The sequence below is a fragment of the Pseudophryne corroboree genome, unplaced genomic scaffold, assembly GCF_028390025.1.
Source record: "Pseudophryne corroboree isolate aPseCor3 unplaced genomic scaffold, aPseCor3.hap2 scaffold_567, whole genome shotgun sequence".
NCBI classification, from domain to species: domain Eukaryota; kingdom Metazoa; phylum Chordata; class Amphibia; order Anura; family Myobatrachidae; genus Pseudophryne; species Pseudophryne corroboree.
The window spans coordinates 216608-241929 of record NW_026970166.1 but is presented as its reverse complement, the minus strand read 5'-3'; the positions used below and the strand labels follow the sequence as shown (position 1 = coordinate 241929).

General features: G+C 44.6%; 18 non-coding genes and 2 pseudogenes across 18 annotated transcripts; all 20 read left to right on the top strand.

Moving 5' to 3' along the window:
- The first annotated feature begins 11991 nt into the window (after positions 1–11991).
- LOC135033181 (U1 spliceosomal RNA) lies at positions 11992–12155 on the top strand. Its single transcript, XR_010228591.1, has one exon. It is a non-coding gene; the product is annotated as a U1 spliceosomal RNA (small nuclear RNA).
- Positions 12156–12307: 152 nt separating this feature from the next.
- On the top strand, positions 12308–12470 carry LOC135033043 (U1 spliceosomal RNA). The gene has a single exon (XR_010228487.1). It is a non-coding gene; the product is annotated as a U1 spliceosomal RNA (small nuclear RNA).
- A 674-nt stretch (positions 12471–13144) lies between these two features.
- LOC135032987 (U1 spliceosomal RNA) lies at positions 13145–13308 on the top strand. Its single transcript, XR_010228433.1, has one exon. It is a non-coding gene; the product is annotated as a U1 spliceosomal RNA (small nuclear RNA).
- Positions 13309–13460: 152 nt separating this feature from the next.
- Positions 13461–13623, top strand: LOC135033052 (U1 spliceosomal RNA). Its single transcript, XR_010228495.1, has one exon. It is a non-coding gene; the product is annotated as a U1 spliceosomal RNA (small nuclear RNA).
- Positions 13624–14297: 674 nt separating this feature from the next.
- On the top strand, positions 14298–14461 carry LOC135033167 (U1 spliceosomal RNA). The gene has a single exon (XR_010228578.1). It is a non-coding gene; the product is annotated as a U1 spliceosomal RNA (small nuclear RNA).
- A 152-nt stretch (positions 14462–14613) lies between these two features.
- LOC135033103 (U1 spliceosomal RNA) lies at positions 14614–14749 on the top strand (annotated as a pseudogene).
- An 835-nt stretch (positions 14750–15584) lies between these two features.
- On the top strand, positions 15585–15748 carry LOC135033092 (U1 spliceosomal RNA). The gene has a single exon (XR_010228528.1). It is a non-coding gene; the product is annotated as a U1 spliceosomal RNA (small nuclear RNA).
- Positions 15749–16418: 670 nt separating this feature from the next.
- Positions 16419–16582, top strand: LOC135033041 (U1 spliceosomal RNA). Its single transcript, XR_010228485.1, has one exon. It is a non-coding gene; the product is annotated as a U1 spliceosomal RNA (small nuclear RNA).
- A 152-nt stretch (positions 16583–16734) lies between these two features.
- On the top strand, positions 16735–16898 carry LOC135033120 (U1 spliceosomal RNA). The gene has a single exon (XR_010228540.1). It is a non-coding gene; the product is annotated as a U1 spliceosomal RNA (small nuclear RNA).
- Positions 16899–19322: 2424 nt separating this feature from the next.
- Positions 19323–19486, top strand: LOC135033166 (U1 spliceosomal RNA). The gene has a single exon (XR_010228577.1). It is a non-coding gene; the product is annotated as a U1 spliceosomal RNA (small nuclear RNA).
- A 152-nt stretch (positions 19487–19638) lies between these two features.
- On the top strand, positions 19639–19801 carry LOC135033042 (U1 spliceosomal RNA). Its single transcript, XR_010228486.1, has one exon. It is a non-coding gene; the product is annotated as a U1 spliceosomal RNA (small nuclear RNA).
- Positions 19802–20475: 674 nt separating this feature from the next.
- On the top strand, positions 20476–20639 carry LOC135033193 (U1 spliceosomal RNA). The gene has a single exon (XR_010228602.1). It is a non-coding gene; the product is annotated as a U1 spliceosomal RNA (small nuclear RNA).
- Positions 20640–20791: 152 nt separating this feature from the next.
- On the top strand, positions 20792–20954 carry LOC135033025 (U1 spliceosomal RNA). The gene has a single exon (XR_010228469.1). It is a non-coding gene; the product is annotated as a U1 spliceosomal RNA (small nuclear RNA).
- Positions 20955–21628: 674 nt separating this feature from the next.
- LOC135033165 (U1 spliceosomal RNA) lies at positions 21629–21792 on the top strand. Its single transcript, XR_010228576.1, has one exon. It is a non-coding gene; the product is annotated as a U1 spliceosomal RNA (small nuclear RNA).
- Positions 21793–21944: 152 nt separating this feature from the next.
- Positions 21945–22080, top strand: LOC135033117 (U1 spliceosomal RNA; annotated as a pseudogene).
- A 701-nt stretch (positions 22081–22781) lies between these two features.
- On the top strand, positions 22782–22945 carry LOC135033017 (U1 spliceosomal RNA). The gene has a single exon (XR_010228461.1). It is a non-coding gene; the product is annotated as a U1 spliceosomal RNA (small nuclear RNA).
- A 152-nt stretch (positions 22946–23097) lies between these two features.
- On the top strand, positions 23098–23260 carry LOC135033085 (U1 spliceosomal RNA). Its single transcript, XR_010228521.1, has one exon. It is a non-coding gene; the product is annotated as a U1 spliceosomal RNA (small nuclear RNA).
- A 674-nt stretch (positions 23261–23934) lies between these two features.
- Positions 23935–24098, top strand: LOC135033003 (U1 spliceosomal RNA). The gene has a single exon (XR_010228448.1). It is a non-coding gene; the product is annotated as a U1 spliceosomal RNA (small nuclear RNA).
- A 151-nt stretch (positions 24099–24249) lies between these two features.
- LOC135033024 (U1 spliceosomal RNA) lies at positions 24250–24412 on the top strand. The gene has a single exon (XR_010228468.1). It is a non-coding gene; the product is annotated as a U1 spliceosomal RNA (small nuclear RNA).
- A 674-nt stretch (positions 24413–25086) lies between these two features.
- On the top strand, positions 25087–25250 carry LOC135033192 (U1 spliceosomal RNA). Its single transcript, XR_010228601.1, has one exon. It is a non-coding gene; the product is annotated as a U1 spliceosomal RNA (small nuclear RNA).
- The last annotated feature ends 72 nt before the right edge of the window (positions 25251–25322 follow it).

The window sequence follows — 25322 nt, the reverse complement described above, 5'->3', positions numbered from 1 at the left end:
ATATCGGCAAGGAAAAGATGTATTGTACCTTTGCATTTTTCTCCCAAACGAAGGATACTAGAATGAAAATGTTAAAGCCTCCTATTAGTGCTTCATCTACACGTTATAGCCCTGAATTTTCCAATGCCTATCTCTTTGCAAAAGAGAGATATCGGCAAGGAAAAGTGTATTGTACTTTTGCATTTTTCTCCCAAACGAAAGACACTAGAATGATAATTTTAAAGCCTCCTGTTAGTGCTTCATCTACACGTTATAGCACTGCATTTTCCAATGCCTATCTCTTTGCAAAAGAGAGATATCGGCAAGGAAAAGCTGCATTGTACTTTTGCATTTTTCTCCCAAACGAAAGACACTAGAATGAAAATTTTAAAGCCTCCTGTTAGTGCTTCATCTACACGTTATAGCCCTGAATTTTCCAATGCCTATCTCTTTGCAAAAGAGAGATATCGGCAAGGAAAAGCTGTATTGTGCCTTTGCATTTTTCTCCCAAACGAAAGACACTAGAATGAAAATGTTAAAGCCTACTGTTAGTGCTTCATCTACACGTTATAGCCCTGAATTTTCCAATGCCTAGCTCTTTGCAAAAGAGAGATATCGGCAAGGAAAAGCTGTATTGTACCTTTGCATTTTTCTCCCAAACGAAAGACACTAGAATGAAAATTTTAAAGCCTCCTGTTAGTGCTTCATCTACACGTTATAGCCCTGAATTTTCCAATGCCTATCTCTTTGCAAAAGAGAGATATCGGCAAGGAAAAGCTGTATTGTACCTTTGCATTTTTCTCCCAAACGAAGGACACTAGAATGAAAATGTTAAAGCCTCCTATTAGTGCTTCATCTACACGTTATAGCCCTGAATTTTCCAATGCCTATCTCTTTGCAAAAGAGAGATTTCGGCAAGGAAAAACTGTATTGTACCTTTGCATTTTTCTCCCAAACGAAAGACACTAGAATGAAAATTTTAAAGCCTCCTGTTAGTGCTTCATCTACACGTTATAGCCCTGAATTTTCCAATGCCTATCTCTTTGCAAAAGAGAGATATCGGCAAGGAAAAGCTGTATTGTACCTTTGCATTTTTCTCCCAAACGAAAGACACTAGAATGAAAATTTTAAATCCTACTGTTAGTGCTTCATCTACACGTTATAGCCCTGAATTTTCCAATGCCTAGCTCTTTGCAAAAGAGAGATATCGACAAGGAAAAGCTGTATTGTACCTTTGCATTTTTCTCCCAAACGAAAGACACTAGAATGAAAATTTTAAAGCCTCCTGTTAGTGCTTCATCTACACGTTATAGCCCTGAATTTTCCAATGCCTATCTCTTTGCAAAAGAGAGATATCGGCAAGGAAAAGCTGTATTGTACCTTTGCATTTTTCTCCCAAACGAAGGACACTAGAATGAAAATTTTAAAGCCTCCTGTTAGTGCTTCATCTACACGTAATAGCCCTGAATTTTCCAATGCCTATCTCTTTGCAAAAGAGAGATATCGGCAAGGAAATGCTGTATTGTACCTTTGCATTTTTCTCCCAAACGAAAGACACTAGAATGAAAATTTTAAAGCCTCCTGTTAGTGCTTCATCTACACGTTATAGCCCTGCATTTTCCAATGCCTATCTCTTTGCAAAAGAGAGATATCGGCAAGGAAAAGTTGCATTGTACTTTTGCATTTTTCTCCCAAACGAAAGACACTAGAATGAAAATTGTAAAGCCTCCTGTTAGTGCTTCATCTACACGTTATAGCCCTGCATTTTCCAATGCCTATCTCTTTGCAAAAGAGAGATATCGGCAAGGAAAAGCTGTATTGTACCTTTGCATTTTTCTCCCAAACGAAAGACACTAGAATGAAAATGTTAAAGCCTACTGTTAGTGCTTCATCTACACGTTATAGCCCTGAATTTTCCAATGCCTATCTCTTTGCAAAAGAGAGATATCGGCAAGGAAAAGCTGTATTGTACCTTTGCATTTTTCTCCCAAACGAAAGACACTAGAATGAAAATTTTAAAGCCTCCTGTTAGTGCTTCATCTACACGTTATAGCCCTGAATTTTCCAATGCCTAGCTCTTTGCAAAAGAGAGATATCGGCAAGGAAAAGCTGTATTGTACCTTTGCATTTTTCTCCCAAACGAAAGACACTAGAATGAAAATTTTAAAGCCTCCTGTTAGTGCTTCATCTACACGTTATAGCCCTGAATTTTCCAATGCCTATCTCTTTGCAAAAGAGAGATATCGGCAAGGAAAAGCTGTATTGTACCTTTGCATTTTTCTCCCAAACGAAGGACACTAGAATGAAAATTTTAAAGCCTCCTATTAGTGCTTCATCTACACGTTATAGCCCTGAATTTTCCAATGCCTATCTCTTTGCAAAAGAGAGATATCGGCAAGGAAAAGCTGTATTGTACCTTTGCATTTTTCTCCCAAACGAAGTACACTAGAATGAAAATTTTAAAGCCTCCTGTTAGTGCTTCATCTACACGTTATAGCCCTGAATTTTCCAATGCCTATCTCTTTGCAAAAGAGAGATATCGGCAAGGAAATGCTGTATTGTACCTTTGCATTTTTCTCCCAAACGAAAGACACTAGAATGAAAATTTTAAAGCCTCCTGTTAGTGCTTCATCTACACGTTATAGCCCTGCATTTTCCAATGCCTATCTCTTTGCAAAAGAGAGATATCGGCAAGGAAAAGCTGCATTGTACTTTTGCATTTTTCTCCCAAACGAAAGACACTAGAATGAAAATTTTAAAGCCTCCTGTTAGTGCTTCATCTACACGTTATAGCCCTGAATTTTCCAATGCCTAGCTCTTTGCAAAAGAGAGATATTGGCAAGGAAAAGCTGTATTGTACCTTTGCATTTTTCTCCCAAACGAAAGACACTAGAATGAAAATTTTAAAGCCTCCTGTTAGTGCTTCATCTACACGATATAGCCCTGAATTTTCCAATGCCTATCTCTTTGCAAAAGAGAGATATCGGCAAGGAAAAGCTGTATTGTACATTTGCATTTTTCTCCCAAACGAAGGACACTAGAATGAAAATTTTAAAGCCTCCTGTTAGTGCTTCATCTACACGTTATAGCCCTGAATTTTCCAATGCCTATTTCTTTGCAAAAGAGAGATATCGGCAAGGAAAAGCTGTATTGTACCTTTGCATTTTTCTCCCAAACGAAAGACACTAGAATGAAAATTTTAAATCCTACTGTTAGTGCTTCATCTACACGTTATAGCCCTGAATTTTCCAATGCCTAGCTCTTTGCAAAAGAGAGATATCGGCAAGGAAAAGCTGTATTGTACCTTTGCATTTTTCTCCCAAACGAAAGACACTAGAATGAAAATTTTAAAGCCTACTGTTAGTGCTTCATCTACACGTTATAGCCCTGAATTTTCCAATGCCTAGCTCTTTGCAAAAGAGAGATATCGGCAAGGAAAAGCTGTATTGTACCTTTGCATTTTTCTCCCAAACGAAAGACACTAGAATGAAAATTTTAAAGCCTCCTGTTAGTGCTTCATCTACACGTTATAGCCCTGAATTTTCCAATGCCTATCTCTTTTCAAAAGAGAGATATCGGCAAGGAAAAGATGTATTGTACCTTTGCATTTTTCTCCCAAACGAAGGATACTAGAATGAAAATGTTAAAGCCTCCTATTAGTGCTTCATCTACACGTTATAGCCCTGAATTTTCCAATGCCTATCTCTTTGCAAAAGAGAGATATCGGCAAGGAAAAGTGTATTGTACTTTTGCATTTTTCTCCCAAACGAAAGACACTAGAATGATAATTTTAAAGCCTCCTGTTAGTGCTTCATCTACACGTTATAGCACTGCATTTTCCAATGCCTATCTCTTTGCAAAAGAGAGATATCGGCAAGGAAAAGCTGCATTGTACTTTTGCATTTTTCTCCCAAACGAAAGACACTAGAATGAAAATTTTAAAGCCTCCTGTTAGTGCTTCATCTACACGTTATAGCCCTGAATTTTCCAATGCCTATCTCTTTGCAAAAGAGAGATATCGGCAAGGAAAAGCTGTATTGTGCCTTTGCATTTTTCTCCCAAACGAAAGACACTAGAATGAAAATGTTAAAGCCTACTGTTAGTGCTTCATCTACACGTTATAGCCCTGAATTTTCCAATGCCTAGCTCTTTGCAAAAGAGAGATATCGGCAAGGAAAAGCTGTATTGTACCTTTGCATTTTTCTCCCAAACGAAAGACACTAGAATGAAAATTTTAAAGCCTCCTGTTAGTGCTTCATCTACACGTTATAGCCCAGAATTTTCCAATGCCTATCTCTTTGCAAAAGAGAGATATCGGCAAGGAAAAGCTGTATTGTACCTTTGCATTTTTCTCCCAAACGAAGGACACTAGAATGAAAATGTTAAAGCCTCCTATTAGTGCTTCATCTACACGTTATAGCCCTGAATTTTCCAATGCCTATCTCTTTGCAAAAGAGAGATATCGGCAAGGAAAAACTGTATTGTACCTTTGCATTTTTCTCCCAAACGAAAGACACTAGAATGAAAATTTTAAAGCCTCCTGTTAGTGCTTCATCTACACGTTATAGCCCTGAATTTTCCAATGCCTATCTCTTTTCAAAAGAGAGATATCGGCAAGGAAAAGATGTATTGTACCTTTGCATTTTTCTCCCAAACGAAGGATACTAGAATGAAAATGTTAAAGCCTCCTATTAGTGCTTCATCTACACGTTATAGCCCTGAATTTTCCAATGCCTATCTCTTTGCAAAAGAGAGATATCGGCAAGGAAAAGTGTATTGTACTTTTGCATTTTTCTCCCAAACGAAAGACACTAGAATGATAATTTTAAAGCCTCCTGTTAGTGCTTCATCTACACGTTATAGCCCTGAATTTTCCAATGCCTATTTCTTTGCAAAAGAGAGATATCGGCAAGGAAAAGCTGTATTGTACCTTTGCATTTTTCTCCCAAACGAAAGACACTAGAATGAAAATTTTAAATCCTACTGTTAGTGCTTCATCTACACGTTATAGCCCTGAATTTTCCAATGCCTATCTCTTTGCAAAAGAGAGATATCGGCAAGGAAAAACTGTATTGTACCTTTGCATTTTTCTCCCAAACGAAAGACACTAGAATGAAAATTTTAAAGCCTACTGTTAGTGCTTCATCTACACGTTATAGCCCTGAATTTTCCAATGCCTATCTCTTTGCAAAAGAGAGATATCGGCAAGGAAAAGCTGTATTGTACCTTTGCATTTTTCTCCCAAACGAAGGACACTAGAATGAAAATTTTAAAGCCTCCTGTTAGTGCTTCATCTACACGTAATAGCCCTGAATTTTCCAATGCCTATCTCTTTGCAAAAGAGAGATATCGGCAAGGAAATGCTGTATTGTACCTTTGCATTTTTCTCCCAAACGAAAGACACTAGAATGAAAATTTTAAAGCCTCCTGTTAGTGCTTCATCTACACGTTATAGCCCTGCATTTTCCAATTCCTATCTCTTTGCAAAAGAGAGATATCGGCAAGGAAAAGTTGCATTGTACTTTTGCATTTTTCTCCCAAACGAAAGACACTAGAATGAAAATTGTAAAGCCTCCTGTTAGTGCTTCATCTACACGTTATAGCCCTGCATTTTCCAATGCCTATCTCTTTGCAAAAGAGAGATATCGGCAAGGAAAAGCTGTATTGTACCTTTGCATTTTTCTCCCAAACGAAAGACACTAGAATGAAAATGTTAAAGCCTACTGTTAGTGCTTCATCTACACGTTATAGCCCTGAATTTTCCAATGCCTATCTCTTTGCAAAAGAGAGATATCGGCAAGGAAAAGCTGTATTGTACCTTTGCATTTTTCTCCCAAACGAAAGACACTAGAATGAAAATTTTAAAGCCTCCTGTTAGTGCTTCATCTACACGTTATAGCCCTGAATTTTCCAATGCCTAGCTCTTTGCAAAAGAGAGATATCGGCAAGGAAAAGCTGTATTGTACCTTTGCATTTTTCTCCCAAACGAAAGACACTAGAATGAAAATTTTAAAGCCTCCTGTTAGTGCTTCATCTACACGTTATAGCCCTGAATTTTCCAATGCCTATCTCTTTGCAAAAGAGAGATATCGGCAAGGAAAAGCTGTATTGTACCTTTGCATTTTTCTCCCAAACGAAGGACACTAGAATGAAAATTTTAAAGCCTCCTATTAGTGCTTCATCTACACGTTATAGCCCTGAATTTTCCAATGCCTATCTCTTTGCAAAAGAGAGATATCGGCAAGGAAAAGCTGTATTGTACCTTTGCATTTTTCTCCCAAACGAAGTACACTAGAATGAAAATTTTAAAGCCTCCTGTTAGTGCTTCATCTACACGTTATAGCCCTGAATTTTCCAATGCCTATCTCTTTGCAAAAGAGAGATATCGGCAAGGAAATGCTGTATTGTACCTTTGCATTTTTCTCCCAAACGAAAGACACTAGAATGAAAATTTTAAAGCCTACTGTTAGTGCTTCATCTACACGTTATAGCCCTGAATTTTCCAATGCCTAGCTCTTTGCAAAAGAGAGATATCGGCAAGGAAAAGCTGTATTGTACCTTTGCATTTTTCTCCCAAACGAAAGACACTAGAATGAAAATTTTAAAGCCTCCTGTTAGTGCTTCATCTACACGTTATAGCCCTGAATTTTCCAATGCCTATCTCTTTGCAAAAGAGAGATATCGGCAAGGAAAAGCTGTATTGTACCTTTGCTTTTTTCTCCCAAACGAAAGACACTAGAATGAAAATTTTAAAGCCTCCTATTAGTGCTTCATCTACACGTTATAGCCCTGAATTTTCCAATGCCTATCTCTTTGCAAAAGAGAGATATCGGCAAGGAAAAGCTGTATTGTACCTTTGCATTTTTCTCCCAAACGAAAGACACTAGAATGAAAATTTTAAATCCTACTGTTAGTGCTTCATCTACACGTTATAGCCCTGAATTTTCCAATGCCTAGCTCTTTGCAAAAGAGAGATATCGACAAGGAAAAGCTGTATTGTACCTTTGCATTTTTCTCCCAAACGAAAGACACTAGAATGAAAATTTTAAAGCCTCCTGTTAGTGCTTCATCTACACGTTATAGCCCTGAATTTTCCAATGCCTATCTCTTTGCAAAAGAGAGATATCGGCAAGGAAAAGCTGTATTGTACCTTTGCATTTTTCTCCCAAACGAAGGACACTAGAATGAAAATTTTAAAGCCTCCTGTTAGTGCTTCATCTACACGTAATAGCCCTGAATTTTCCAATGCCTATCTCTTTGCAAAAGAGAGATATCGGCAAGGAAATGCTGTATTGTACCTTTGCATTTTTCTCCCAAACGAAAGACACTAGAATGAAAATTTTAAAGCCTCCTGTTAGTGCTTCATCTACACGTTATAGCCCTGCATTTTCCAATGCCTATCTCTTTGCAAAAGAGAGATATCGGCAAGGAAAAGTTGCATTGTACTTTTGCATTTTTCTCCCAAACGAAAGACACTAGAATGAAAATTGTAAAGCCTCCTGTTAGTGCTTCATCTACACGTTATAGCCCTGCATTTTCCAATGCCTATCTCTTTGCAAAAGAGAGATATCGGCAAGGAAAAGCTGTATTGTACCTTTGCATTTTTCTCCCAAACGAAAGACACTAGAATGAAAATGTTAAAGCCTACTGTTAGTGCTTCATCTACACGTTATAGCCCTGAATTTTCCAATGCCTATCTCTTTGCAAAAGAGAGATATCGGCAAGGAAAAGCTGTATTGTACCTTTGCATTTTTCTCCCAAACGAAAGACACTAGAATGAAAATTTTAAAGCCTCCTGTTAGTGCTTCATCTACACGTTATAGCCCTGAATTTTCCAATGCCTAGCTCTTTGCAAAAGAGAGATATCGGCAAGGAAAAGCTGTATTGTACCTTTGCATTTTTCTCCCAAACGAAAGACACTAGAATGAAAATTTTAAAGCCTCCTGTTAGTGCTTCATCTACACGTTATAGCCCTGAATTTTCCAATGCCTATCTCTTTGCAAAAGAGAGATATCGGCAAGGAAATGCTGTATTGTACCTTTGCATTTTTCTCCCAAACGAAACACACTAGAATGAAAATTTTAAAGCCTCCTGTTAGTGCTTCATCTACACGTTATAGCCCTGCATTTTCCAATGCCTATCTCTTTGCAAAAGAGAGATATCGGCAAGGAAAAGCTGCATTGTACTTTTGCATTTTTCTCCCAAACGAAAGACACTAGAATGAAAATTTTAAAGCCTCCTGTTAGTGCTTCATCTACACGTTATAGCCCTGAATTTTCCAATGCCTAGCTCTTTGCAAAAGAGAGATATTGGCAAGGAAAAGCTGTATTGTACCTTTGCATTTTTCTCCCAAACGAAAGACACTAGAATGAAAATTTTAAAGCCTCCTGTTAGTGCTTCATCTACACGATATAGCCCTGAATTTTCCAATGCCTATCTCTTTGCAAAAGAGAGATATCGGCAAGGAAAAGCTGTATTGTACCTTTGCATTTTTCTCCCAAACGAAGGACACTAGAATGAAAATTTTAAAGCCTCCTGTTAGTGCTTCATCTACACGTTATAGCCCTGAATTTTCCAATGCCTATTTCTTTGCAAAAGAGAGATATCGGCAAGGAAAAGCTGTATTGTACCTTTGCATTTTTCTCCCAAACGAAAGACACTAGAATGAAAATTTTAAAGCCTACTGTTAGTGCTTCATCTACACGTTATAGCCCTGAATTTTCCAATGCCTAGCTCTTTGCAAAAGAGAGATATCGGCAAGGAAAAGCTGTATTGTACCTTTGCATTTTTCTCCCAAACGAAAGACACTAGAATGAAAATTTTAAAGCCTCCTGTTAGTGCTTCATCTACACGTTATAGCCCTGAATTTTCCAATGCCTATCTCTTTGCAAAAGAGAGATATCGGCAAGGAAAAGCTGTATTGTACCTTTGCTTTTTTCTCCCAAACGAAAGACACTAGAATGAAAATTTTAAAGCCTCCTATTAGTGCTTCATCTACACGTTATAGCCTTGAATTTTCCAATGCCTATCTCTTTGCAAAAGAGAGATATCGGCAAGGAAAAGCTGCATTGTACTTTTGCATTTTTCTCCCAAACGAAAGACACTAGAATGAAAATTTTAAAGCCTCCTGTTAGTGCTTCATCTACACGTTATAGCCCTGAATTTTCCAATGCCTAGCTCTTTGCAAAAGAGAGATATTGGCAAGGAAAAGCTGTATTGTACCTTTGCATTTTTCTCCCAAACGAAAGACACTAGAATGAAAATTTAAAAGCCTCCTGTTAGTGCTTCATGTACGCGGTATAGCCCTGAATTTTCCAATGCCTAGCTCTTTGCAAAAGAGAGATATCGGCAAGGAAAAGCTGTATTGTACCTTTGCATTTTTCTCCCAAACGAAAGACACTAGAATGAAAATTTTAAAGCCTCCTGTTAGTGCTTCATCTACACGTTATAGCCCTGAATTTTCCAATGCCTATCTCTTTGCAAAAGAGCGATATCGGCAAGGAAATGCTGTATTGTACCTTTGCATTTTTCTCCCAAACGAAAGACACTAGAATGAAAATTTTAAAGCCTCCTGTTAGTGCTTCATCTACACGTTATAGCCCTGCATTTTCCAATGCCTATCTCTTTGCAAAAGAGAGATATCGGCAAGGAAAAGCTGCATTGTACTTTTGCATTTTTCTCCCAAACGAAAGACACTAGAATGAAAATTTTAAAGCCTCCTGTTAGTGCTTCATCTACACGTTATTGCCCTGAATTTTCCAATGCCTAGCTCTTTGCAAAAGAGAGATATTGGCAAGGAAAAGCTGTATTGTACCTTTGCATTTTTCTCCCAAACGAAAGACACTAGAATGAAAATTTTAAAGCCTCCTGTTAGTGCTTCATCTACACGTTATAGCCCTGAATTTTCCAATGCCTATCTCTTTGCAAAAGAGAGATATCGGCAAGGAAAAACTGTATTGTACCTTTGCATTTTTCTCCCAAACGAAAGACACTAGAATGAAAATTTTAAAGCCTCCTGTTAGTGCTTCATCTACACGTTATAGCCCTGAATTTTCCAATGCCTATCTCTTTGCAAAAGAGAGATATCGGCAAGGAAAAGCTGTATTGTACCTTTGCATTTTTCTCCCAAACGAAGGACACTAGAATGAAAATTTTAAAGCCTCCTATTAGTGCTTCATCTACACGTTATAGCCCTGAATTTTCCAATGCCTATCTCTTTGCAAAAGAGAGATATCGGCAAGGAAAAGCTGTATTGTACCTTTGCATTTTTCTCCCAAACGAAGTACACTAGAATGAAAATGTTAAAGCCTCCTGTTAGTGCTTCATCTACACGTTATAGCCCTGAATTTTCCAATGCCTATCTCTTTGCAAAAGAGAGATATCGGCAAGGAAAAGCTGTATTGTACCTTTGCATTTTTCTCCCAAACGAAAGACACTAGAATGAAAATTTTAAAGCCTCCTGTTAGTGCTTCATCTACACGTTATAGCCCTGCATTTTCCAATGCCTATCTCTTTGCAAAAGAGAGATATCGGCAAGGAAAAGCTGCATTGTACTTTTGCATTTTTCTCCCAAACGAAAGACACTAGAATGAAAATTTTAAAGCCTCCTGTTAGTGCTTCATCTACACGTTATAGCCCTGAATTTTCCAATGCCTAGCTCTTTGCAAAAGAGAGATATTGGCAAGGAAAAGCTGTATTGTTCCTTTGCATTTTTCTCCCAAACGAAAGACACTAGAATGAAAATTTTAAAGCCTACTGTTAGTGCTTCATCTACACGTTATAGCCCTGAATTTTCCAATGCCTAGCTCTTTGCAAAAGAGAGATATCGGCAAGGAAAAGCTGTATTGTACCTTTGCATTTTTCTCCCAAACGAAAGACACTAGAATGAAAATTTTAAAGCCTCCTGTTAGTGCTTCATCTACACGTTATAGCCCTGAATTTTCCAATGCCTATCTCTTTGCAAAAGAGAGATATCGGCAAGGAAAAGCTGTATTGTACCTTTGCTTTTTTCTCCCAAACGAAAGACACTAGAATGAAAATTTTAAAGCCTCCTATTAGTGCTTCATCTACACGTTATAGCCCTGAATTTTCCAATGCCTATCTCTTTGCAAAAGAGAGATATTGGCAAGGAAAAGCTGCATTGTACTTTTGCATTTTTCTCCCAAACGAAAGACACTAGAATGAAAATTTTAAAGCCTCCTGTTAGTGCTTCATCTACACGTTATAGCCCTGAATTTTCCAATGCCTAGCTCTTTGCAAAAGAGAGATATTGGCAAGGAAAAGCTGTATTGTACCTTTGCATTTTTCTCCCAAACGAAAGACACTAGAATGAAAATTTAAAAGCCTCCTGTTAGTGCTTCATCTACACGGTATAGCCCTGAATTTTCCAATGCCTAGCTCTTTGCAAAAGAGAGATATCGGCAAGGAAAAGCTGTATTGTACCTTTGCATTTTTCTCCCAAACGAAAGACACTAGAATGCAAACTACAGGTAGTGCTGCAGGGCCCACACCCTTTTACTTGCCTTACAGAGCAGCTCTGGAGCTGTTACAGTGCCCAGCTGCTGCAAGAAATCAGCTTGAATGCTTCAGGGGATGGGGCATGGCCAACATGAGCCCCACACCAAAGGAGGGGGGAGGTGTTTAATGCGAACTAGGGGTCATCCAAGCACTGCAAAAGGCCGCCATGCCCTGCATGCCCCTTTTCTCTTTTCATATGCAGATGAGGGTTCCAGTCAACTTTGGCCCACTGCTTGGATAACATCACCGTATGCAAATCCGTCTGCTGCAGACCTTCCCCCAGGAGTGCTTGTACTAGTTGTTGCATATGGTTTGATATTTGATGGTGCTTCAGTATTAGGCAGCCTTCCGCCCTCCCATGTTCATCTGAAAAGATGTGGTCTCCCTGCAGTTGTTGTCCCCAGATGAGAGTTCACTTGTGCTGCCTCAGTTGAATCTCCTTTACTTGACAGAGATGTGCCTGAGCAGCTGCCCTCACCAGCCCTATCCCAAATCATACTTATTTTGCATAGGAGATACCATGGTCATGAAGATTGTTCTCCAAGGGTGAGGTTCATTCATTGCATTCTGGGTATGCTGACCCCTGTGATTTTCCCAAATGTGGGAAACTCGACTGCATTATTTGTGGTAGTGGGGGACTGTGTTTGTGCTTTCCTCTGGTCAGCTCTGGTAAAAGTCAGATTTCTTTGTCTCAGATCTTCCTCTAGCCTTGTTCTTCTTTCGAGAGTTCCCTTGTGCTGCCTCAGTTGGATCTCTTTCACTTGACAGGGGGGTGCCCGAACAGCGACCCTCCCCAGCTCTAGCCCAACTCCTACTTACCTGCCAGGTGAGATACTATGATCATGAAGGTGCTTCTCCCAGGGCAAGGCTCACCCATTGCACTCTGGGTGTGCTGCCCCTGCGATTTCCCCAAATGTGGGAAACTTGACTGCATAATTTGTGTTTCCCCTGGTCGGCTCTCGTATAATTCAGATCTCTTTGTCTCAGGTCTCTCTCCAGCCTAGTTTGCTGTCTGTTTCCACTTCTCTTTTCTTCAACCGCTCCCTTCTATACCCTTGTGCACTATCCTGACTTCTCCTCCCGTCTGCTTACTTTGTGCCTTCCAATGCACAATGCAAACTACAGGTAGTGCTGCAGGGCCCACACCCTTTTACTTGCCTTACAGAGCAGCTCTGGAGCTGTTACAGTGCCCAGCTGCTGCAAGAAATCAGCTTGAATGCTTCAGGGGATGGGGCATGGCCAACATGAGCCCCACACCAAAGGAGGGTGGAGGTGTTTAATGCGAACTAGGGGTCATCCAAGCACCGCAAAAGGCCGCCATGCCCTGCACGCCCCTTTTCTCTTTTCATATGCAGATGAGGGTTGAAGCCAACTTTGACCCACTGCTTGGATGACATCACCGTATGCAAATCCGTCTTCTGCAGAACTTCCCCCAGGAATGCTTGCACTAGTTGTTGCATTTGGTTTGTTGTTTGGGGGTGCTTCAGTATTAGGCAGCCTTCTGCCCTCCCTTGTTCATCTGAAAATATGTGTTCTCCCTGCAGTTGTTGTCCCCAGATGAGAGTTCCCTTGTGCTGCCTCAGTTGAATCTCCTTTACTTGACAGAGATGTGCATGAGCAGCGGCCCTCCCCAGCCCTATTCCAAATCATACTTATTTTGCATAGGAGATACCATGGTCATGAAGATTGTTCTCCAAGGGTGAGGTTCATTCATTGCATTTTGGGTATGCTGACCCCTGTGATTTCCCCAAATGTGGGAAACTTGACTGCATTATTTGTGGTAGTGGGGGACTGTGTTTGTGCTTTCCTCTGGTCAGCTCTGGTAAAAGTCAGATTTCTTTGTCTCAGATTTTCCTCTAGCCTTGTTCTTCTTTCGAGAGTTCCATTGTGCTGCCTCAGTTGGATCTCCTTCACTTGACAGGGGGGTACCCGAGCAGCGACCCTCCCCAGCTCTAGCCCAACTCCTACTTACCTGCCAGGTGAGATACTATGATCATGAAGGTGCTTCTCCCAGGGCAAGGCTCACCCATTGCACTCTGGGTGTGCTGCCCCTGCGATTTCCCCAAATGTGGGAAACTTGACTGCATAATTTGTGTTTCCCCTGGTCGGCTCTCGTATAATTCAGATCTATTTGTCTCAGGTCTCTCTCCAGCCTAGTTTGCTGTCTGTTTCCACTTCTCTTTTCTTCAGCCGCTCCCTTCTATACCCTTGTGCACTATCCTGACTTCTCCTCCCGTCTGCTTACTTTGTGCCTTCCAATGCACAATGCAAACTACAGGTAGTGCTGCAGGGCCCACACCCTTTTACTTGCCTTACAGAGCAGCTCTGGAGCTGTTACAGTGCCCAGCTGCTGCAAGAAATCAGCTTGAATGCTTCAGGGGATGGGGCATGGCCAACATGAGCCCCACACCAAAGGAGGGGGGAGGTGTTTAATGCGAACTAGGGGTCATCCAAGCACTGCAAAAGGCCGCCATGCCCTGCATGCCCCTTTTCTCTTTTCATATGCAGATGAGGGTTCCAGTCAACTTTGGCCCACTGCTTGGATAACATCACCGTATGCAAATCCGTCTGCTGCAGACCTTCCCCCAGGAGTGCTTGTACTAGTTGTTGCATATGGTTTGATATTTGATGGTGCTTCAGTATTAGGCAGCCTTCCGCCCTCCCATGTTCATCTGAAAAGATGTGGTCTCCCTGCAGTTGTTGTCCCCAGATGAGAGTTCACTTGTGCTGCCTCAGTTGAATCTCCTTTACTTGACAGAGATGTGCCTGAGCAGCTGCCCTCACCAGCCCTATCCCAAATCATACTTATTTTGCATAGGAGATACCATGGTCATGAAGATTGTTCTCCCAGGGTGAGGTTCATTCATTGCATTCTGGGTATGCTGACCCCTGTGATTTTCCCAAATGTGGGAAACTCGACTGCATTATTTGTGGTAGTGGGGGACTGTGTTTGTGCTTTCCTCTGGTCAGCTCTGGTAAAAGTCAGATTTCTTTGTCTCAGATCTTCCTCTAGCCTTGTTCTTCTTTCGAGAGTTCCCTGGTGCTGCCTCAGTTGGATCTCCTTCACTTCACAGGGGGGAACCCGAGCAGCGACCCTCCCCAGCTCTAGCCCAACTCCTACTTACCTGCCAGGTGAGATACTATGATCATGAAGGTGCTTCTCCCAGGGCAAGGCTCAACCATTGCACTCTGGGTGTGCTGCTCCTGCGATTTCCCCAAATGTGGGAAACTTGACTGCATAATTTGTGTTTCCCCTCGTCGGCTCTCGTATAATTCAGATCTCTTTGTCTCAGGTCTCTCTCCAGCCTAGTTTGCTGTCTGTTTCCACTTCTCTTTTCTTCAGCCGCTCCCTTCTATACCCTTGTGCACTATCCTGACTTGTCCTCCCGTCTGCTTACTTTGTGCCTTCCAATGCACAATGCAAACTACAGGTAGTGCTGCAGGGCCCACACCCTTTTACTTGCCTTACAGAGCAGCTCTGGAGCTGTTACAGTGCCCAGCTGCTGCAAGAAATCAGCTTGAATGCTTCAGGGGCTGGGGCATAGCCAACATGAGCCCCACACCAAAGGAGGGTGGAGGTGTTTAATGCAAACTAGGGGTCAGCCAAGCGCCGCAAAAGGCCACCATGCCCTGCACGCCCCTTTTCTCTTTTCATATGCAGACGAGGGTTGAAGCCAACTTTGACCCACTGCTTGGATGACATCACCATATGCAAATCCATCTGCGGCAGGCCTTCCCCCAGGAATGCTTGCACTAGTTGTTGCATTTGGTTTGTTGTTTGGGGGTGCTTCAGTATTAGGCAGCCTTCTGCCCTCCCATGTTCATCTTCAGGGGATGGGGCATGGCCAACATGAGCCCCACACCAAAGGAGGGTGGAGGTGTTTAATGCGAACTAGGGGTCATCCAAGCACCGCAAAAGGCCGCCATGCCCTGCACGCCCCTTTTCTCTTTTCATATGCAGATGAGGGTTGAAGCCAACTTTGACCCACTGCTTGGATGACATCACCGTATGCAAATCCGTCTTCTGCAGAACTTCACTTGACAGGGGGGTGCCCGAGCAGCGACCCTCCCCATCTCTAGCCCAACTCCTACTTACCTGCCAGGTGAGATACTATGATCAGGAAGGTGCTTCTCCCAGGGCAAGGCTCACCCATTGCACTCTGGGTGTGCTGCTCCTACGATTTCCCCAAATGTGGGACACTTGACTGCATAATTTGTGTTTCCTCTAGTCGGCTACTCGTATAATTCAGATCTCTTTGTCTCAGGTCTCTCTCCAGCCTAGTTTGCTGTCTGTTTCCACTTCTCTTTTCTTGAGCCGCTGCCTTCTATGCCCTTGTGCACTCTCCTGACTTCTCCTGTCTGCTTACTTTGTGCCTTCCAACGCACAATGCAAACTACAGGTAGTGCTGCAGGGCCCACACCCTTTTACTTGCCTTTCAGAGCAGCTCTGGAGCTGTTACAGTGCCCAGCTGCTGCAAGAAATCAGCTTGAATGCTTCAGGGGCTGGGGCATAGCCAACATGAGCCCCACACCGACGGAGGGTGGAGGTGTTTAATGCGAACTAAGGGTCATCCAAGCGCCGCAAAAGGCCGCCATGCCCTGCATACCCCTTTTCTCTTTTCATATGCAGATGAGGGTTCCAGCCAACTTTGGCCCACTGCTTGGATGACATCACCGTATGCAAATCCGTCTTCTGCAGACCTTCCCCCAGGAATGCTTGTACTAGTTGTTGCATTTGGTTTGTTGTTTGGGGTGCTTCAGTATTAGGCAGCCTTCAGCTCTCCCATGTTCATCTGAAAATATGTGTTCTCCCTGCAGTTGTTGTCCCCAGATGAGAGTTCCCTTGTGCTGCCTCAGTTGAATCTCCTTTACTTGAAAGAGATGTGCCTGAGCAGCGGCCCTCCCCAGCCCTATCCCAAATCATACTTATTTTGCATAGGAGATACCATGGTCATGAAGATTGTTCTCCCAGGGTGAGGTTCATTCATTGCATTCTGGGTATGCTGACCCCTGTGATTTCCCCAAATGTGGGAAACTCGACTGCATTATTTGTGGTAGTGGGGGACTGTGTTTGTGCTTTCCTCTGGTCAGCTCTGGTAAAAGTCAGATTTCTTTGTCTCAGATCTTCCTCTAGCCTTGTTCTTTTTTTGAGAGTTTCCTTGTGCTGCCTCAGTTGGATCTCCTTCACTTGACAGGGGGGTGCCCGAGCAGCGACCCTCCCCAGCTCAAGCCCAACTCCTACTTACCTGCCAAGTGAGATACTATGATCAGGAAGGTGCTTCTACCAGGGCAAGGCTCACCCATTGCACTCTGGGTGTGCTGTTCCTACGATTTCCCCAAATGTGGGACACTTGACTGCATAATTTGTGTTTCCTCTGGTCGGCTACTCGTATAATTCAGATCTCTTTGTCTCAGGTCTCTCTCCAGCCTAGTTTGCTGTCTGTTTCCACTTCTCTTTTCTTGAGCCCCTGCCTTCTATGCCCTTGTGCACTCTCCTGACTTCTCCTGTCTGCTTACTTTGTGCCTTCCAACGCACAATGCAAACTACAGGTAGTGCTGCAGGGCCAACACCCTTTTACTTGCCTTACAGAGCAGCTCTGGAGCTGTTACAGTGCCCAGCTGCTGCAAGAAATCAGCTTGAATGCTTCAGGGGCTGGGGCATAGCCAACATGAGCAGCAAGATGCAGCACTGGACTATTAGTAATGTACTGTTGTATGCTGAGCACCACAATGCAGCACAAGACAATGAGCAGTGATACTGAGCACTGATGAGGATACTACTGAGAACTGACACTGAGCAGGAGAGACACACTACTAGTATTACTGAGCAGCAATAAGTAACCACTGATACTGGGCACTGATATTGAGATTTCCACTGAGAGAACATAGCCACGTCCTCTCCGCTCTCTCTTCAATGCACGAGTAAAAATGGCGGCAACGCGCAGCTCTTTATATGGAATCCGAATCTCGCGAGAATCCGACAGCGGGATGATGACATTTTCCCTTGTTCAGGTTTTCCGAGTCAGGCGGGAACAACCGAGCCTGCCACGGACCAGTGTAAACCACGTGGAGTTCGTCGGGAATTCGGTTCTCGGAGAACCGAACCCGCTCCTCTATATATACTATATTACTATGTTACTGTAGTATACAGAACACCACAATGCAATGAGCAGTGATAGTGAGCACTGATGAGGATACTAGAACTGACACTGAGCAGCAAGATGCAGCACTGGACTATTAGTAATGTACTGTAGTATGCTGAGCACCACAATGCAGCACAAGACAATGAGCAGTGATACTGAGCACTGATGAGGATACTACTGAGAACTGACACTGAGCAGGAGAGACACACTACTAGTATTACTGAGCAGCAATAAGTAACCACTGATACTGAGCAATGATATTGAGATTTCCACTGAGAGAACATAGCCACGTCCTCTCCGCTCTCTCTTCAATGCACGAGTAAAAATGGCGGCAACGCGCAGCTCTTTATATGGAATCCGAATCTCGCAAGAATCCGACAGCGGGATGATGACATTTTCCCTTGTTCAGGTTTTCCGAGTCAGGCGGGAACAACCGAGCCTGCCTCGGACCAGTGTAAACCACGTGGAGTTCGTGGGGAATTCGGTTCTCGGAGAACCGAACCCGCTCCTCTCTACCTTATACCCATCAATTTTTTTATTTTCAATCTAAGCCCCTGCAGTTTTCTGTAAGCATCTGCTTCGCTATGATGATCAACAAGTCACAAGGGCAAACACTCAGGGCTTGAGGCGTAGATCTTAGGACCAGCTGCTACAAGCATGGCAGAGGTGTCACTATCACTGGTGACACCCAGAAAGGTGGCGAGGGAGATTGTAATGCAGTGCGCGCAGATAAACAGCGCAATGGTAAAAAGGAGGCATGGTTTCATAGGTAGGGGCGTGGCCTGGTGGCCTGAATCTACATTTTGTTGCTCCGGGTGTCCCGGGGGTTGGGGGCTGCACCCGGGGACTAGTGTGTGAGCTGTGCTGGCTCCTGCACAGTGACAGGGCATGGCCACCCAGCATGACGCCTCCCTTCTTGACCATGCTGTAATTGCAGTCGCACTGCAGTTCAGCGTGATCATAAAAAATGGTGTAGGCTCCTGCTGGTGCAGGCTGTAGAGAAAAGCTGCTGTGACCACGCCCCCTGTGTCTCCTCCGTTGCAGACCCCATTTTGAAGCCTTGCCCCCGGACTAAGAGAAAAGTATGCCCTTGCGCACTATCCTGACTTCTCCTCCCGTCTGCTTAATTTGTGCCTTCCAACGCACAATGCGAACAACAGGTGGTGCTGCAGGGCCCACACCCTTTTACTTGCCTTACAGAACAGCTCTGGAGCTGTTACAGTGCCCAGCTGCTGCAAGAAATCAGCTTGAATGCTTCAGGGGATGGGGCATGGCCAACATGAGCCCCACACCAAAGGAGGGTGGGGGTGTTTAATGCGAACTAGGGGTCATCCAAGCACTGCAAAAGGCCGCCATGCCCTGCATGCCCCTTTTCTCTTTTCATATGCAGATGAGGGTTCCAGTCAACTTTGGCCCACTGCTTGGATAACATCACCGTATGCAAATCCGTCTGCTGCAGACCTTCCCCAAGGAGTGCTTGTACTAGTTGTTGCATATGGTTTGATATTTGATGGTGCTTCAGTATTAGGCAGCCTTCCGCCCTCCCATGTTCATCTGAAAAGATGTGGTCTCCCTGCAGTTGTTGTCCCCAGATGAGAGTTCCCTTGTGCTGCCTCAGTTGAATCTCCTTTACTTGACAGAGATGTGCCTGAGCAGCGGCCCTCACCAGCCCTATCCCAAATCATACTTATTTTGCATAGGAGATACCATGGTCATGAAGATTGTTCTCCCAGGGTGAGGTTCATTCATTGCATTCTGGGTATGCTGACCCCTGTGATTTTCCCAAATGTGGGAAACTCGACTGCATTATTTGTGGTAGTGGGGGACTGTGTTTGTGCTTTCCTCTGGTCAGCTCTGGTAAAAGTCAGATTTCTTTGTCTCAGATCTTCCTCTAGCCTTGTTCTTCTTTCGAGAGTTCCCTTGTGCTGCCTCAGTTGGATCTCTTTCACTTGACAGGGGGGTGCCCGAACAGCGACCCTCCCCAGCTCTAGCCCAACTCCTACTTACCTGCCAGGTGAGATACTATGATCATGAAGGTGCTTCTCCCAGGGCAAGGCTCACCCATTGCACTCTGGGTGTGCTGCCCCTGCGATTTCCCCAAATGTGGGAAACTTGACTGCATAATTTGTGTTTCCCCTGGTCGGCTCTCGTATAATTCAGATCTCTTTGTCTCAGGTCTCTCTCCAGCCTAGTTTGCTGTCTGTTTCCACTTCTCTTTTCTTCAACCGCTCCCTTCTATACCCTTGTGCACTATCCTGACTTCTCCTCCCGTCTGCTTACTTTGTGCCTTCCAATGCACAATGCAAACTACAGGTAGTGCTGCAGGGCCCACACCCTTTTACTTGCCTTACAGAGCAGCTCTGGAGCTGTTACAGTGCCCAGCTGCTGCAAGAAATCAGCTTGAATGCTTCAGGGGATGGGGCATGGCCAACATGAGCCCCACACCAAAGGAGGGTGGAGGTGTTTAATGCGAACTAGGGGTCATCCAAGCACCGCAAAAGGCCGCCATGCCCTGCACGCCCCTTTTCTCTTTTCATATGCAGATGAGGGTTGAAGCCAACTTTGACCCACTGCTTGGATGACATCACCGTATGCAAATCCGTCTTCTGCAGAACTTCCCCCAGGAATGCTTGCACTAGTTGTTGCATTTGGTTTGTTGTTTGGGGGTGCTTCAGTATTAGGCAGCCTTCTGCCCTCCCATGTTCATCTGAAAATATGTGTTCTCCCTGCAGTTGTTGTCCCCAGATGAGAGTTCCCTTGTGCTGCCTCAGTAGAATCTCCTTTACTTGACAGAGATGTGCATGAGCAGCGGCCCTCCCCAGCCCTATTCCAAATCATACTTATTTTGCATAGGAGATACCATGGTCATGAAGATTGTTCTCCCAGGGTGAGGTTCATTCATTGCATTTTGGGTATGCTGACCCCTGTGATTTCCCCAAATGTGGGAAACTTGACTGCATTATTTGTGGTAGTGGGGGACTGTGTTTGTGCTTTCCTCTGGTCAGCTCTGGTAAAAGTCAGATTTCTTTGTCTCAGATTTTCCTCTAGCCTTGTTCTTCTTTCGAGAGTTCCATTGTGCTGCCTCAGTTGGATCTCCTTCACTTGACAGGGGGGTACCCGAGCAGCGACCCTCCCCAGCTCTAGCCCAACTCCTACTTACCTGCCAGGTGAGATACTATGATCATGAAGGTGCTTCTCCCAGGGCAAGGCTCACCCATTGCACTCTGGGTGTGCTGCCCCTGCGATTTCCCCAAATGTGGGAAACTTGACTGCATAATTTGTGTTTCCCCTGGTCGGCACTCGTATAATTCAGATCTATTTGTCTCAGGTCTCTCTCCAGCCTAGTTTGCTGTCTGTTTCCACTTCTCTTTTCTTCAGCCGCTCCCTTCTATACCCTTGTGCACTATCCTGACTTCTCCTCCCGTCTGCTTACTTTGTGCCTTCCAATGCACAATGCAAACTACAGGTAGTGCTGCAGGGCCCACACCCTTTTACTTGCCTTACAGAGCAGCTCTGGAGCTGTTACAGTGCCCAGCTGCTGCAAGAAATCAGCTTGAATGCTTCAGGGGATGGGGCATGGCCAACATGAGCCCCACACCAAAGGAGGGGGGAGGTGTTTAATGCGAACTAGGGGTCATCCAAGCACTGCAAAAGGCCGCCATGCCCTGCATGCCCCTTTTCTCTTTTCATATGCAGATGAGGGTTCCAGTCAACTTTGGCCCACTGCTTGGATAACATCACCGTATGCAAATCCGTCTGCTGCAGACCTTCCCCCAGGAGTGCTTGTACTAGTTGTTGCATTTGGTTTGTTGTTTGGGGGTGCTTCAGTATTAGGCAGCCTTCCGCCCTCCCATGTTCATCTGAAAATATGTGTTCTCCCTGCAGTTGTTGTCCCCAGATGAGAGTTCACTTGTGCTGCCTCAGTTGAATCTCCTTTACTTGACAGAGATGTGCCTGAGCAGCTGCCCTCACCAGCCCTATCCCAAATCATACTTATTTTGCATAGGAGATACCATGGTCATGAAGATTGTTCTCCCAGGGTGAGGTTCATTCATTGCATTCTGGGTATGCTGACCCCTGTGATTTTCCCAAATGTGGGAAACTCGACTGCATTATTTGTGGTAGTGGGGGACTGTGTTTGTGCTTTCCTCTGGTCAGCTCTGGTAAAAGTCAGATTTCTTTGTCTCAGATCTTCCTCTAGCCTTGTTCTTCTTTCGAGAGTTCCCTGGTGCTGCCTCAGTTGGATCTCCTTCACTTCACAGGGGGGAACCCGAGCAGCGACCCTCCCCAGCTCTAGCCCAACTCCTACTTACCTGCCAGTTGAGATACTATGATCATGAAGGTGCTTCTCCCAGGGCAAGGCTCAACCATTGCACTCTGGGTGTGCTGCTCCTGCGATTTCCCCAAATGTGGGAAACTTGACTGCATAATTTGTGTTTCCCCTCGTCGGCTCTCGTATAATTCAGATCTCTTTGTCTCAGGTCTCTCTCCAGCCTAGTTTGCTGTCTGTTTCCACTTCTCTTTTCTTCAGCCGCTCCCTTCTATACCCTTGTGCACTATCCTGACTTCTCCTCCCGTCTGCTTACTTTGTGCCTTCCAATGCACAATGCAAACTACAGGTAGTGCTGCAGGGCCCACACCCTTTTACTTGCCTTACAGAGCAGCTCTGGAGCTGTTACAGTGCCCAGCTGCTGCAAGAAATCAGCTTGAATGCTTCAGGGGCTGGGGCATAGCCAACATGAGCCCCACACCAAAGGAGGGTGGAGGTGTTTAATGCAAACTAGGGGTCAGCCAAGCGCCGCAAAAGGCCACCATGCCCTGCACGCCCCTTTTCTCTTTTCATATGCAGACGAGGGTTGAAGCCAACTTTGACCCACTGCTTGGATGACATCACCATATGCAAATCCATCTGCGGCAGGCCTTCCCCCAGGAATGCTTGCACTAGTTGTTGCATTTGGTTTGTTGTTTGGGGGTGCTTCAGTATTAGGCAGCCTTCTGCCCTCCCATGTTCATCTGAAAATATATGTTCTCCCTGCAGTTGTTGTCCCAAGATGAGAGTTCCCTTGTGCTGCCTCAGTTGAATCTCCTTAACTTGACAGAGATGTGCATGAGCAGCGGCCCTCCCCAGCCCTATTCCAAATCATACTTATTTTGCATAGGAGATACCATGGTCATGAAGATTTTTCTCCCAGGGTGAGGTTCATTCATTGCATTTTGGGTATGCTGACCCCTGTGATTTCCCCAAATGTGGGAAACTTGACTGCATTATTTGTGGTAGTGGGAGACTGTGTTTGTGCTTTCCTCTGGTCAGCTCTGGTAAAAGTCAGATTTCTATGTCTCAGATTTTCCTTTAGCCTTGTTCTTTTTTCGAGAGTTCCCTTGTGCTGCCTCAGTTGGATCTCCTTCACTTTACAGGGGGGTACCCGAGCAGCGACCCTCCCCAGCTCTAGCCCAACTCCTACTTACCTGCCAGGTGAGATACTATGATCATGAAGGTGCTTCTCCCAGGGCAAGGCTCACCCATTGTACTCTGGGTGTGCTGCTCCTGTGATTTCCCCAAATGTGGGAAACTTGACTGCATAATTTGTGTTTCCCCTGGTCGGCTCTCGTATAATTCAGATCTCTTTGTCTCAGGTCTCTCTCCAGCCTAGTTTGCTGTCTGTTTCCACTTCTCTTTTCTTCAGCCGCTCCCTTCTATACCCTTGTGCACTATCCTGACTTCTCCTCCCGTCTGCTTACTTTGTGCCTTCCAATGCACAATGCAAACTACAGGTAGTGCTGCAGGGCCCACACCCTTTTACTTGCCTTACAGAGCAGCTCTGGAGCTGTTACAGTGCCCAGCTGCTGCAAGAAATCAGCTTGAATGCTTCAGGGGATGGGGCATGGCCAACATGAGCCCCACACCAAAGGAGGGTGGAGGTGTTTAATGCGAACTAGGGGTCATCCAAGCACCGCAAAAGGCCGCCATGCCCTGCACGCCCCTTTTCTCTTTTCATATGCAGATGAGGGTTGAAGCCAACTTTGACCCACTGCTTGGATGACATCACCGTATGCAAATCCGTCTTCTGCAGAACTTCCCCCAGGAATGCTTGCACTAGTTGTTGCATTTGGTTTGTTGTTTGGGGGTGCTTCAGTATTAGGCAGCCTTCTGCCCTCCCATGTTCATCTGAAAATATGTGTTCTCCCTGCAGTTGTTGTCCCCAGATGAGAGTTCCCTTGTGCTGCCTCAGTTGAATCTCCTTTACTTGACAGAGATGTGCCTGAGCAGCGGCCCTCCCCAGCTCTATCCCAAATCATACTTATTTTGCATAGGAGATACCATGGTCATGAAGATTATTCTCCCAGGGTGAGGTTCATTCATTGCATTATGGGTATGCTGACCCCTGTGATTTCCCCAAATGTGGGAAACTCGACTGCTTTATTTGTGGTAGTGGGGGACTGTGTTTGTGTTTTCCTCTGGTCAGCTCTGGTAAAAGTCAGATTTCTTTGTTCAGATCTTCCTCTAGCCTTGTTCTTCTTTTGAGAGTTCCCTTGTGCTGCCTCAGTTGGATCTCCTTCACTTGACAGGGGGGTGCCCAAGCAGAGACCCTCCCCAGCTCTAGCCCAACTCCTACTTACCTGCCAGGTGAGATACTATGATCATGAAGGTGCTTCTCCCAGGGCAAGGCTCACCCATTGCACTCTGGGTGTGCTGCCCCTGCGATTTCCCCAAATGTGGGAAACTTGACTGCATAATTTGTGTTTCCCCTGGTCGGCTCTCGTGTAATTCAGATCTCTTTGTCTCAGGTCTCTCTCCAACCTAGTTTGCTGTCTGTTTCCACTTCTCTTTTCTTCAGCCGCTCCCTTCTATACCCTTGTGCACTATCCTGACTTCTCCTCCCGTCTGCTTACTTTGTGCCTTCCAATGCACAATGCAAACTACAGGTAGTGCTGCAGGGCCCACACCCTTTTACTTGCCTTACAGAGCAGCTCTGGAGATGTTACAGTGCCCAGCTGCTGCAAGAAATCAGCTTGAATGCTTCAGGGGATGGGGCATGGCCAACATGAGCCCCACACCAAAGGAGGGTGGAGGTGTTTAATGCGAACTAGGGGTCATCCAAGCACCGCAAAAGGCCACCATGCCCTGCACGCTCCTTTTCTCTTTTCATATGCAGATGAGGGTTGAAGCCAACTTTGACCCACTGCTTGGATGACATCACCGTATGCAAATCCGTCTTCTGCAGAACTTCCCCCAGGAATGCTTGCACTAGTTGTTGCATTTGGTTTGTTGTTTGGGGGTGCTTCAGTATTAGGCAGCCTTCTGCCCTCCCATGTTCATCTGAAAATATGTGTTCTCCCTGCAGTTGTTGTCCCCAGATGAGAGTTCCCTTGTGCTGCCTCAGTTGAATCTCCTTTACTTGACAGAGATGTGCATGAGCAGCGGCCCTCCCCAGCCCTATTCCAAATCATACTTATTTTGCATAGGAGATACCATGGTCATGAAGATTGTTCTCCCAGGGTGAGGTTCATTCATTGCATTTTGGGTATGCTGACCCCTGTGATTTCCCCAAATGTGGGAAACTTGACTGCATTATTTGTGGTAGTGGGGGACTGTGTTTGTGCTTTCCTCTGGTCAGCTCTGGTAAAAGTCAGATTTCTTTGTCTCAGATTTTCCTCTAGCCTTGTTCTTCTTTCGAGAGTTCC